General features: G+C 40.9%; 1 protein-coding gene across 2 annotated transcripts in view; it reads left to right on the forward strand.

The window, feature by feature from the left end:
- The window catches only part of RPL7L1 (ribosomal protein L7 like 1), a 142,789-nt gene that overhangs the window by 121,058 nt on the left and 7,069 nt on the right, over positions 1-14,662 (forward strand). The gene's annotated exons all lie outside the window — the stretch shown is intronic.

Here is a 14,662-nt window from a genome sequence, read left to right on the forward strand (position 1 = left end):
AGCTCTCCACACTGCTGGGATCAAAAGGTATGGGAAGGGGAGGATTAGTGGCCTGCTGTCCAGTTGCCTTTGAGACTGTACTTACCTTCAAACACAGGTGAATCTCTGTGGACATGAGGACATTAATTATTCTCAGCACCTTTATTTCCTCGGAATAGCTGGTAAAAATAGTTTCTCTAAAATAATTCCCATTATAGACCTGAGTTTTCCTCTTCTCTTATTTAATAGAGAATAGCTATGGCCTGTGGCCTTGCATAAGAAACCAGCTGAATTCAGATGTGGGGTTTTTTTCATGGCTTCCTCTCCTGCTCATGCTGCAGACTTATCTTGCTCAAAGGGGCTGGCACATCATTGCCTTTTTGCAGAAGTAATGGGTTCCATCTGAAGGCATAAATCAGAAAGTCATAATAAAACACAACAACCCCAGCAGCTGACGTTTTAGGAGCAGCTGAAAATGAAAAACCCTTCAAACTTGTTGTTCTCCTCAAACAGCTTGTGTTCAATCTGTTCCATACAAACACAGTGGGAATTAACCTTTCCATGTGTTACTATAGGACAAACACCACTGTGCATGTGGATAGTTTACATTGTGGAATGCTCTACATGTACATATTTGAAATATTAATCTTTAGACCAACAGTAAATTGTTTTTGCACTGTATTCCTTTCTACAGTTTAACACCTTTTCAAGCTCATTTCAAAATGAATTTTGTATTTTCTTGGACTTTTTTTTCCTCCTTTCCTTTTAAGAGTATATTAGTTCATAATATCTACATTATGGAGTTTATAAGAGCTCTTCAAATAATTAGAAAAGGTTCAAAAAAGAAATTATTTAGCATTCAAATGTGTACAAGTGCTTTAGGCTCTAGTGAGGTAATGGATCATCTGCAGCTATTTATGAAAAGTTTTATTGTATCTTTTAATTTCAACCTTACAAACAGTGGCCTTGGAATGTTAGGATACAACCTCAAGTTATCTGCTGCCCTACTTTGATTCCCATGGTGGTATCTTTCAAGAGTTCTCTTGGCTGAAAAAGGAAAAAAGGCTTTGATATATGACTAAATGCCTTAAGGCACAGAAGCAGGGAGCTTTTGTCCTTGCATAAATGAGGAATGACAGCAGCAGACAGGATGAGTTGTGGGAAATCTCTAGATGCATCCTTATTTCCAAGATTGGTTAATGAAGCAGTGGGACTGGGATTCAAGGTGGATCCCTCTCAAGCTAATTCGAAAAGTGAGTAACTGTTGTCATGAACCACATAAAATGCTTTTGTTTAGGTGCTTCAATGAAAGTTCTTGGGCATGAGGCTCTTCTCAAAATGTGGCCCTATGTCACTGCAGTTCTGAAGGAAGATTGACTCAGTCCAGCAGACACAGACATCATTCACTCTGCTAAGAACCTGCCACTGCATATCTGTGAGCAATCTGAACATGGGTCACTTCATAACAATGACTCTTACAGATTACATGCAATAACAAGTTGGTAGTTTTTGGCACAAGGCAGAGACCTGTGATAACCTCTGTGACCTCTCTGGAAATTACAAAGCAGGTAGAGAGTGGTCCCTGTAAATGCTTTACCATTTCTGCTCAAGAACAACCTCAGCATTCACTTCCTTTATCTTAACATTCCAAATATATAAATATGACAGGAAACAACTAGAGTTACACTCTTGATAAATTGCCACTGTGACCTTCACCATGCCCTGGGGTGTCAGCTTCATGTGCAGTCAGCTAAGGCTTTGTGTCATGATTTGTCATTTGTGCAGCTGCCAGATGCTCACAAGTCTGTTGACTCTGAAATTTGACGATAAAAGCATTGTGGGAATTTAATAATGAGTCTTGGTTTGTGTGTTGATCTTGATCTTAACATCCATAATTGGAACTATTTTTAATATGCTGCTATTTAGCAGATACTAAGCAAAAAGTGAGAACACCCCAAAATAATTATTGCGATGGCTAACCCATTCCTAAATGCCATGTAAAAACCTGAATGACCAAGTTAAATTTCCAAATATAAGCACAGTGTGCAAGGATTAATTACTGTTTTTGTTAGGAAACCATAGTAAATGGATATTCACTTTTGTAGATGTCCTTTTAATAATTTCAGTGCACCAGTAACCTAATGCTTGGAAGAAAATACTACCTCAGCAGTACCTCAGTAATTAAGATTTCACCTCCCAGTGTCAGGCTGCCTTCATGGAGTGTGCTGTCACGGGTCTGGACATGGCCTTGTGATACCTGATATTGTTGTTTCAATGCAAAAGGCAACTTCACATTCAGCTGGAGCAGTGCAAATGATAATATTATGGCCTGACAATGTTATTCTTTTAGTGGATGGTTTGTACCTCTAACAAGGAAAGTTTTATGAAATTTGTATTGGCTTGATTTACAAAAAGCCTACCCATTTAGTGGTTCACTTTGACATAACTTCTCTATTTTTTATTACTGCTTGGTGCATAGAACAGAATGGTTTTAAATTTTTTTCTTTATTTTTCTTGCTTTTGTCTTTAAAATGCTCCGAAGGATCTCTGTGTACAATGTGGTTTCAAAGAGAAAAATATATTAATTTTGAACAGGCATTTTGTTTTAGTAAGTATCCTTTTCAGGATTCTTGTGTCTTTATTGGCATGAATGGCGCAACTTCAAACGACAGAGATAAATACTTCATTCTTAGCATTGAAAACAACCTACTGTCAGCAGAAAAGCTTTTTGAACTGGCTGGAGCCTTGATCTGAGAAGTTATTAATTTCTGACATCTCTTAGGCTCTCTCTTTTCAGCTTCCTTTACAGCCAAAATAAATGGCACCGTCCTGTCCTGAGAGGGGGGCTTGGGGCAGGGGTGCACTGGCAGTGGGTACAGATCTGTGCCAGGGCCCAGCCTCGTGCAGGGTCACCTCGGGCATCCGAAGCAGCAGCCTGCCTCTCAGTGGGGTCAGTGCCTCCTGCTCATGGTTACTTGCAAATTCCTGAAATCTGGTATAGGGGCCTGACATCTAATTTATGAGCTTAGGCACTTAGGTCTGGAAATGTTGACTTGGGTTTTTTCAATAGTGGGAGTGCACACAAGAGAGAAACAACAGCCTTTTGTTCTGAATAATCTTTTTCTGAAAGTGAGATCTAGGTAGAAATTTGACCTGTGGAGATGCCGCCTGTTTTATTAAAATGCTTTTTATGTTGTTGTGTTTTAAAACATTCCCATTTCACTCAGCTTAGTCTAGGATGCCAAAATCAGTCTATGATCTATCTGCCTATCACACCCTGCCCTAAGGAACACATTGCCAGCAATATTGTGTGGGGTAGACAAGAGATTTAAGCTTGAGGCAGTCATGCAGTCCCAACAGGGACATTGTAGGAAGAAAGCAATGCATCTGGGTGGGTGACTGCTGTGCCCCAGTGGGGAAGGGACTCTTCCCAGGACTTCTCTGATTCTAAGGCAAAGCCCAAACTCTCTTCTCCACTTGGGTTATCTCATTGCAAGTCTGACAAGGGTGTCATGAGCCCAGCACAACTCGCAGTAAAACCACTTTCTGCAAAGACTTCAGGTTCCCAAGTTCTCCAGTATTCCAAAGACACAGATCATACCTTAGGGATGCTGGTTAGTGCAGTTTTCTGCTGTGACACTTCCCAGCTGAAGCACTAGGAATGGTGTATGTGTGGAGGTAACATTAAGAGGTGCTTGTGTGGTGTCAGTTGGCCATGGAGGGGAGGGGAAGAAGCAAGTGTGGGGTTTGATTTTATTGCTGGTTTCCTCTCTCTTTTCCATTGGCTCCATGCCTCTACTTGAGGGCAAGGAGGAACTGCCCAGCACTGTGTGAACTCAGCTTGGCTGTGAAGCATCAACAAAAGCTGTATGGAGAGGTGTTTGGAAACAGGCTAGAAAAATAATGTTTACATTTTGGGAAAGCTTTTAGATATTTTCTTTCTGTCCAGCTCAAATTTCAACTCCTTGAGCAGGATCCACAAAAGACCATTCTTGAAATCAAGTTCCTACAGCAGACTTGACATCAAGAAGACACAATGACAGTTTGTCCAAATTAATGGACTTGAAATCTGTTTTCCTCTGGGAAATGTTTAATTTTATTCCTTATGTTCAAGTGACTTGACAGATCACAGAAGTGAGTAACGCTTTCTCTGAAGTTATGTTCTCTGCTTCTGAGGAAATAGCAAAGACAAAATGTTCACTGTGTTTATCCTTAGAATCCCTACTGGACTCCAAAGACTTCCACAGCTGAGGGGATAAGAAAAACAGCCATGGAAATTTAAAGTTTGGGCTCCTCACTAAGAAAAAGCAGGAAGTCTTCAGTTTACTTCTTTGCAGATTCTTAATCCTTAGCAATAATTTTTTTTTAATATTTCAAAATAACTTTCATCATAATGTAGCAGCCCATTTGGAGAACTTACAAATCTGAAATATAATAATTTTTTATTTTGCTTGAACTAAAATAACGATAAAAATAAGTAGGTTCATATTGCTGATTTTAACAGTGAGTGCCTAAACAGATCCCTTGAAAAAAAGGTTTTTACAAAGCTAAATTACTTCTGTAGGAGAAACAAAAGTGAAAAAAATAATTAGCATGAAACATACTTTTGTACCTCCCCTGAACTTCCATTTTTCCTATTTTTGGTGCTGGCTGGAACCCCAGTACGTGGTATTTCTTTCCTATGTGGAATGTTTTCAGCAGCTCAGAACACAACAAGCTCAGGTCTCACCCCAAAAACTGCATTTCCTGCAAGTTGGTTCTTTCTCTGCTAGACCAGCTTTTCTTTGAATCTGAATGGTTTTCAGTTTCATTGCCAAGAATTAAATTAACCCTTGTGAAATGGAGCTTGAAACATGTTTCAGGTTTTCTTTTCTTCCTTGAATAAAGAAATAGGAGCTTGTGAAGTATGCTTTAATCATGCATCAGCCAAATTATTTTTCAATTAACCATTTAATAAATGGCATCTTTCTTTGCATTTTTTCATTATTTAGGGAGTGTAAGGTAGTTTATTTGTAGGTATATGCATAGAACTTTCAATTACTTACTGGGTATTTTGAGTGTATCATATCTAAGCAGTAACCTGAGGAAAAGGTCAGTTAAAACAGTCATGATCTTTCAAAACAAAATATTTCATTGGAAGGATCCAGGACTGAGTCCTTGGTCATATCCAAACCAAGAGAGTAATAAAAAATATCTTCAGCTAGAAAACAGATGTTTCAACACAATTCTGTGTCACAGAAATGTTTGAAAGGGTTTGTTTTAATTCCTTGTGGAAACAAAAGCAGATTTTGAAGCCTTGAATGCAATCACAAGATGGATTTGTCCTTGGCCAGCGATGCACCTCAGCCTGACGCCAGGCGTTGCTGCTGCCCCCAGCTCAGCTTTCCCTGCCCGTCTAGTACTGGGTTTATACTGGGAACCAGTGCTCCCCACACCCCAGGGAGCAGAGACAAGCTTGTGCTTCCAGCAGATACTGGGGAGCTACTCTCCTTTCATCTCTAAAGCTGAGTTTTTCAGCCTATGAAAGAGCGTTGGTAAGGAAAGGGAAGTGCAGGAAAGGTATCCACTGAAGAAATGGAGAGATGAGCCCTGTGAAAAACAGGGAAACCAAAGGCAGAGTAGATTGGGAGTAGCAGTGCAAATCACCAGTTCTGCTATCTGTAAAAGGGTGAGACTACTGTCCACAGAGAAAATAATCTGTGAAACTCACTCTCCCCAGGTGCAAATGGCTGTGTCACCTCCTGGCTGAGACCCTGCCCGAGCCTGACACATTCTCCCTCATGGAGCTCTTTGTATGGAGACCCTGACACTATGGGCAGCAAAACCTAACCTAAGGCTGGGCTGGGTGAAAAGGAGCCCAGGCAGGCCTTTGAGTTGACCAGATAAAGACTTGCTCCTGCAAGCAGCCCTGCTGGGCCCCAGACATGGTCACTTCCAAAGTCTTTGATCCACTCCACTTCCAAAGTCTTAGATTTTTTTCTTCTTTCCTATTCCTTTTTCTTTTCTCCTATTCATTCTCTTTTAATTTGTCCACCTAATCTATCCCCCTTTTCTCCTTTTTTCTTCCATGTTGTCACACTCTTTCTCCTCCTGTGTTTTCCATATACTTTCTTTCCTGCTCCAGTTTTTCCCTACATTCTTCCCTCAAGCCGTGACAGCTTTAGTTACAATGAGAAATGACATATTGTGAAGGTGCTCTATTTTCCAACCTCTTCCCATACTCACTCCGAGCTGGGAGCAAAATGTTCCTGGTGTGCTGCCAGCTGAACCTCTTGCAGTGCTACAAAGCTGGCTCCCTCCCATGCATGTACTCCAGGGATGCACTCCCACAGCACGGGCTTTTTGTCGGCTACTTCCTACATGGCTGGCCCTCTCTTCCTTTCCAGCACAGGACCCAGCAACTATAAATCAAACTATTTACACAAACTGTCCCTAAAGCCCAGAGGTAGAAATTCTATTTATCAAAACACACCTCTTTCTGGAGAAAATGACAAAAACCTTTATTGTATCAAAACATTTGTGTTAGTGTCTTATATTTATCATGGAAGTTAGACTTGTTTGAGGCAGCAGCATCATTACTGTGTTCACTCTTTCGGATGGGTTGGGATGAGGTTTCACTGGATTTGCATTTTCTTTCATCCTGAGGATTATATGGAGATCTAATATCATCTCCTCATGTTAACCAGGCAAAGCCAGACTGTCTTCCTTACAACATATTAAGAAAATACTTTATTCCACTGCAACTTCTGGCCTCTTTGGTTAGCAGCTGTTCACAGCTTTTAGGACCGTAGGCTTGCTACTTGACATTTATTTGCAAAGAAAAGCAGATTACCTCAACCATCATAAAAATTACTTAAGCCTTTTAGTGTGTTTCTCCAATTAATGCATTTGAAAAATACATTTTTTGTCTCTTAAATGCATTCTGAAACTGTGGAACTACTGCTGCTTTCAGCATTAGTCTGCAAACAGAAAAAAAAGCATAATATTTTTTGGGGGGGAAGGTAGGATACAAACAGGAAATAGAACATGATGCAAACTCTTTGCTCATATGAATGCTAATTTGTAGCTTTAAATCATAAGATACTGGCCCAGTTTCTGTTCTTAAAATTAGATTCCCTTTAATATAAAGAGGCAGAGATAAAACGTTTCGTGGTGTTTGTCAGCACAGGGAAGGCACAAAGCTTGAGGAGAAGTGTTATATAACATGTCCTATAAACACTTCTGTATTTATAGTACTTTATTAGTATGTCTTCCTCCTTTTGCTGAGACTGCAGGCCTGGAGATCTATTCCTTATATAGTGGGTAAGCAGTGCTTTACCTCTGCTGTACAGTCAGGCTCTCCCAGAGTGTCCAGTTCTTGGCTATGAGCTCAGAGAAGAGAATTCAGTATCCACAAGAGTCGAGTCCCACATCTTCACTGAGCTTTCTGTCACAAAAGCAGCTTTGTCTTTGGTGTTCAGATAGTTTGGGAAGAGTTTAACCATTTATCTCTGAGGAAAAGCACATACTAATAGTAAATACCTTACCCCTGGCTTTTCTTTAATTGAGTTTATTGCTTCAGGTGTGTTGTTTCTAGATATATGGTAAGATAAAAGAACATACAAGCCAGTGGGAAGGAGCATTAATCTTCTCTTCCAGGCCAGGCTGTGAACAGCCCTGGTGTGTCTGGGCAGGACCTGGAAGAAGATTCCTCTCCCATGAGGAATCTGCCCTAACAACACCACCCTTCCAGCTCACATGGGAGCCTAAAAGCTGAGCTGGCAGGGGCTCCTGGCAGTGCTGCCCACAGATAAATAGTCCATCACTCCCTGCAACAACATCAGGGTGAGATAGATGTCCTCACTGTCAATGTGCCAGTTAGAAGTCCTTGTTTTAGCACAAACCCCACAAAAGTGGACTGTTCTAGCTTAAAAACTGGGCTGCAGACAGTGGTGGCTGAGGCAGAGGAGCAATTCCTGATTCCCCAGCTACTCACAGGTGAATTTGCAGAAATATCTTGCACAGATGCAGAAAAATCCTCTAGGAGTCATCTGTCCAGATCCTTTGAGTGACACCCATGTCCTAGATATAGATACTCTTTCCTTTGGGATTTATTCTTTCTAGAGCTGTTGGCACCTGTGGCCCTTACTGGCCTGGCTGCATGCTCTGTGCTGCCTGTGGCCAGACCCAGATTGTGAGCATATGGTGCTCTCTGTTAGTCCTTTCAATTATTCCTTCACAAGATTCTGGCTGCCTTCTCACAGCCGTGTGCCGGCTCTCACACAGCTACTTGCAGTTCCTAAGGAATTCTGTGCAGTCTTAATTGTCCATTTTCTCTCATGAAATTCAGACCAGATGATGCAAATATATAAAGCAAGAGGATTTTAATTTGCTCACATTTCCAATATGCGTGTAATTAATTTGCTCTCAGAGAAAACAGTCCACAGGAGTGTGCTCAGACTTGAAATTTGGTTGCTGGGAAGAGATGGAGGAAGAAGCAGGAGCTGGGTCTTACTCTTATGGCCTTTAACTCCTGTGTGGAAAGCACAGGAGGTGAAGCAGGTCTCCCTGCACCAGCCCCAAGGAACTTGGATTATATCATAGTGGGTGAATGACCATGGACACCTTGTCTGTCAGGCATAGTCTTCCCAACTTTTCCCATGAGTGACATGATGTCAGCACCATCCCACCCTACCAAGAGGCACAGCTTCAAGTTGGAGTATTGACTTTGAGGTCCTGATCATAAAACACAACAAAACCTTGGGTAACTAGGAAGCAATTCCACTTTGTTCTGCAAGCTCCTTGGGCCAAAGGCCCTGCAGAAATGTCAGTTATTGTTTGGTATTATTCTTGCTAGAAGATGTGGGCAAAATCCTCTCAAACAGGAAGTTCTTTCATAGCTATCTTAGAGCAACTCTAATCACATTACATTTGCTGTCTCTTCAAAGATCCCAGATGCCTCTCTGTTCACGTTTAATGTCTGGATGTGTTTGTTATGTTGATGGTAATTTACTTGCAGAGCATAATTATAGGAAATTCCTACAGCTGGTGATAAAGTGCACAGAACTGGTCACCACAGCAGGTTTTTCCTCAGTTTCAAGTGATCCTTCAGTCCTTTAGAGAAGTGGAGACCTTTCCTGGGGAAACAGAGCTCTTTGTCAATGCTTATTTTGTTGCAAAGATTTCTTAACTTGATGCAGTAACATCTGGTAAGTGAAGATGCATTTTTAGGGCTGCTTCTTCCACGCTTCCTTGGTCCCTTTTTGAATTTTCAGTCCCACTGCGGAAGCCAAGGATCATTTTCATCCTTGCCAGGCTTCTGTGGTCATCTGTTCCTTTTCTTGTTCTGCCCCCCACAAGAATTCAGGGTCATTTCATCTATGTCAGTGTGAAAATGTTTCAAAATTTCAACTGTCTCGCTGTGCTGCTGGGCAGGCAAAGTGCAGATAATAAAGCAATATTAAGCCATAATCCAGTTTTAATGAGATTGTGGAAAAAATAATAAGAGGAGCAACTCTGAGACATGGTACAACAAACATTTACTTACTGTGTGCAATAAATTTGTTCATTACAGGCTGGGATTTCACTGCCCACCTGTGGCGATGGGATCTTTGTGTTCAACTGTCATGTTGATCATGGAATCACCTGTGTTACATACACTTAATTTAACACAAACCAGAGCAGCTATTGTATTATAAATTCTCTCCCAAGAAAATGCTTAACTCAGATTTCAGTGAAATCAAGAGACTAAGTTTCTCAAAAGTCACATGTTTCAAACAACCAAAATGAAAAAAGAAAAGATCCCAAAGAATTACAACTATCCCGATAAGAAATAGCTTTTTAAGAGTGAATAATTTCCTAGGCAAGTAATATATCTGTGGGAACATTTTTGCTTAAAGATTTAAGCTTAAGTTTTTCTTTTCTTTTTTTCTTTTTTTCTTTTTGGTCAGTCCTAATGAAAATGCTACTAATAAATAAGTGTAGCTTAAAAAGTTCATTTTTACAGAATTAGCATGGGCCTCCTGTTATGTTGGAAAGAACACAAGTTCAGCACAAATTAAGTTTTGGGCTAAAGGGCACGTTTCTATTTTAGATGTGCTTTAATAGCTCCCTATTAAATTAATGGTATATAAACTAAGATTTAGCATAGTTCTATTTTTTATCCCGTTTTACAGTCAGCATACTGAAGATCCAGCACTTGATGACAGAAAGTAACGAAATACACACTGTCAGAACGTGTGGCCAAAGCTGCTATTTCAGCTGAAAATGCATTTGTGGAAGGAAGGGGAGCTCTAGAGGAGTGGTGGAATTTCTGATTCAGTCTCTCCAGTCAATGCAATGTGAAATCTCTATGAAGTGCTCGGATACCAAAAATACAAAAATATGAGGAGCTACTGGTATTTTTTAGGCACAAAAGCATGACTGATGTTCTCATGTTTCATGCATAAACCTTCTGCTACAGATACCATGTTTAATTTCCGCCCAACACCAGCATTAGAACTGCAGGCATAAAATGGATTGCCAACAAAGCAAAACCCCCTCAGTTTCTTACCTATCCTCCACCTTCTCCAGCAAAAGAATTGGCATGGGTGTGTGCTTTGCATTTCAGATGCCCAGTAATTCCCATTTAATGCCTTTAAACTGTTATATTTGCACCACTGGTAATTATTTTTCTTAATATATTCTGGGCATGTGTCTTCCAAAGGGTATGCTAAAGCAAGGAAAGAGATTTAGGAGGTGGATGATAAATTATAGAAACCAAATAAGCATCTAAAATTTATTAAAATGGGTTAAGCTCAGGGGAACAGTAACTTAAGCACTAGATTTTAATAGAATTTGGAAGGGTTGAAAGGGAATATTTCACACCTTATAAGCAGCAGCCACAGAACCTATCAAGCATACAAACAACAAAACAGGTATTTCTATTCAAAATCTAGTTTAAAAAAGAACAGGAAGAATGTTGTGTGTATTTTTGTGAAAGACTCTTAACGATCACTTAGGGAATAATGTGAAGAAAAGTTTTACTGGCAGATAGTGCAGTTTCCCAAAGGACTGTGAGGTGTGACAGGGGTTATTAATGCCACTGCTGCAGCAAGGGTGTGACATGTCTGGAGAAGTCTGTTAAAGATGGATGCACAGTTCTTGGTCAGGCTTCTTTGATGTAGTAAAACTTGTGTCGTTAAGAGGGGGTGCAAGAAAGTGCTGAGGAATTACAGTCAAGCTAAAGAGACTATGCCTAAGGTGAAAACAGACAATAGACAAATACCTCATAGTTAAAAGTCGAGTGAAACTGAGAAACAAGTTAATAACAACAAGTGAGGCTAAAGCATGGCTGTCTCTGGTGTATGCTTGGTGTAACCCATCTGGGCTCTTCTCAGGAACAGTCCGTGATCACACGGACCATATGTGCAGCAGCATCTCAGCTCAGCGAGCTGCTAGTCTGAACTACTCATTTCCTTACAGTCAGTGGGGTTAGTTGGAGCCAAAGTGATATTAAATTTAATTAGGGTGAATGAAGAAAAAAATATTTCCATTTGTTCCACTAAATCCCCCACATTTCCCTTTTAGCTCCATATGGGAAGCCTTACATTAATTTTCCAGTGAATTTCTGTCTGTAGAAAGAGAAAGCAGTGGAAGTGCCCGTGTGTGCTGGCAGAAGTATCCACACTTCAAAGGTACATGTGATTATTCAGGAAGCAGCTTGTAGATGTGGTGTCTTGTAAACTGGAGAAGAGAATCAGCAACAAAAAACCACGTGCCCAAGGGAGCACTTCCACAGTGCAAATTCAGAAAAGCAAACCCTTAAAGAGATGTGAGGAATTCATGCACTATTCATCATCTGAAGTAATTTTATTGAAACCATCTGGTGGGTGATCTGTAATAATAATATTAAAAGACCCCTAAATTCAGGTGTCTTCACATCATTACAAACAGATAACAGGGTTGCGTTCCAGCAGTGCCTTCCAGGTTTTGAAGTATCCATGAAGAAGTGACCTCTTTAAATTAAATCCTTATCTGGATCAGAATGAAGTCCTGGGGCTACAGCACATCCCAGGCTATACAGGTCCGTGCTGCAATGTAGTCTGCAGTTCTTAGGCATCACTAGAATGTGGTGGCAATGTTTCCTGGCTCTTTCCTGCCCTGCTTGTGCACTTTTTTCACATAGAAATCAGTCTACAAAGGGAAGGAGAGGACGGTGCCAGGGCCTGCCCTGCCAGGAGCTGGAAACACCTGTGGTAAATCCCTGGAGCTGAGCTCCAGCCCCAGCCTCAGAACGGGCACCTCTTCCTGACCCACGTTCCTCCTGACACCAGAAGTAGGATCACATTGCAGCAGTGCATTCTGACAGTCCGTTACACTGCATCTGGTTATCTCTGTGCTGAATCCTGCAGATAACGTGTTTTCATTCAAGCTTATCTCACAGAAAAGGAGCCAGTCTGGGGCTGAAGAGAACAAGAGATGGAGAAGCCATCATTTCCCATTCTTTCTTCATATTAAAGCATTTCTGTATAGAGATTTCAAGATTTGGGAATGGAGTGAATTTGAAGGTATTCATCCCCACCTTCTGTCTAAAAGGCTGTGAGGAATGATTTTTCTTTGACAGGGAGATACTGAAACCTGAGTTAAAGCAATTAAATTATGAAGTCTGAAAATACATAAAGCCTTTCTACGTTAGCTGTATGGGGAATTTAGGAAGACTGTGAAAACACCTGAAATGAAAGCACCAGGATACACACAAAGTAGGTCAGGTTCTTCCCTCTGCTGCAGATTTAAGAGCCTTCTCATCTTTGATAAAATCTACCTGCCTAATTAGCTCTGCCTCATCACATAGCACCAACTCTTACATTAGGCAGTGCCTTGACAAAACTGGTCTAAAGAAAAAAATTGCATGTTTTTGCTGGCGTTTTTCATCTACAACTGAAGTGTGTCAGATGCCAAGGAGAGAAATACTGTTTTGAGAATTAATATTTTGACAATTATTTGGTAATTTTGATAATTAACATTTGTTTGAAGCACACCTGCACCTGAGTGATTTATTTCACTATTGGGTTTGTGTACTGACAGGAAGAAGCTTATTCTTACTGTTAAAAAAATAGAAAAAAAAGATGATGAATCTTTTACTTTGTCTATACAACATATCAAAAAATAATTTACAGTATAATAAATATGTGTATAGAAAATTGAAACTAGCAAGACAGGTTTGTTACCCTGCTGACTGGTTTAGAAACAGGATCTGGTTTTTCTGTATGAGCTCTTCCTAAGGAAGTCTCTTGAGTCAGAAACTCTCTCAGATGTGAGAACACAGCATCTGTTATAGAAAGGCCTTGATCCTTCCAGGGGTTGTGGAAAATTCTCAGGGAAGAAGCTAGTCTTGCTGAGCCCAGCACAGAGAAGCAGCGCACTTGCTTTGGATTTCTGTGGTTTATTCCTGTTGAAGCACTCCCTTCACCTCATACCCCTTTTTTCCAGGTGATGGAGTGCCCCAGTCTGTCAGCTGATTGATCACTGTTACAACTGGACAGTGATGCTACAAGCTGCTGGTACCAAGCAACTGGGCTTTGCTTGCTGCAGGTGCTCTCCACAGCTGTGGTCCAGGCAGGGCTACCTGGAGCTACACAGCTCCTTGATTTCCTTCTCACTTATTCCGCCTCTTCTCAGGTTTTTGGCAAATTTGCCTCATCCTTTTAGCTTTTAGGCAATGCCGATAATAGATCACTGCAGGAACAGGATTCATTTATCTAAAGCTCTTTAAAGCCTGGAAAGGATGGACTTCAAAGGCAGGAAAATGGGACACAGTGCAGGTGAATGGGAGAGAAGGGCGTGCATTCAGATTAAATGAGCCCTTCTCTATGCAGGCAAAGAAACAGATTTCTGGCTGCCTTTTCTAATGTTGTGCTATAATAGCAAGGACAAATACAAAACAGGATAGATCTCAGTTGAGTGGAAAGTTTAAAGCTGAGATGATAGAAAGGCCAGATCCACTTGGGAAGGCAGGAGGTGGATAGGGATGCGTGGCTGGAATGCGTAACTCCTCTGGTGGCTAAGTGGTCTGGGTCTTCACTACAAGTTCATGTGCTGAAAAAAACACATTATTTGTTGTGAACCTGCCTCCTGCTACCTTCATCCGAGGTTCCCTTCCTCTTGTGCTGAAAGAAAGAGAGAGCAATTATCCCAGCATTTATCATTTTACCGACTGTTTTATCTTCCCTCAGACACCTTTCTCCCAGCTGGCGGGTCCAGTCTATGTAACTGCTCCACAGATGGAAACTACTCCTTGTGTTTGATCTTCTTTCTTTGAACCCTTTCCAAGTCTGTCTTGGGGAAAGGTGGGTGGAGGTATGGGATGGGCAGATGGAAGAAAGATGACTGACCAAAGCTGGAGCATCCAAAATGTGGGCATGAGAGGCTTCACTGTGGAATCAGAGTCTCTGCTTTGTTCTTTACCCCTTCCCTAATAATGTTCAATTACTCTTCTGTTGTGCTAAGCATTAAGCTGATATTTTTATCTATCTCTAATAATTCCAAAATCCTACTCCCAAGCTTATTATCTAGCCTGGAGCCTGTCATTTCATATAAAAATTTCTGAATCATTGCTGCACTTTTATTTACTGATTTTTATCTGCTGTCTCACTGCCTTAGCACTCAGCCTTATAACATCTTCTGCTGCGCTGTGAGGAAAATCCTGCAACTACCTCCTCCCTTC

Source organism: Aphelocoma coerulescens, chromosome 4 (genome assembly GCF_041296385.1).
Source record: "Aphelocoma coerulescens isolate FSJ_1873_10779 chromosome 4, UR_Acoe_1.0, whole genome shotgun sequence".
NCBI classification, from domain to species: Eukaryota; Metazoa; Chordata; class Aves; order Passeriformes; family Corvidae; genus Aphelocoma; species Aphelocoma coerulescens.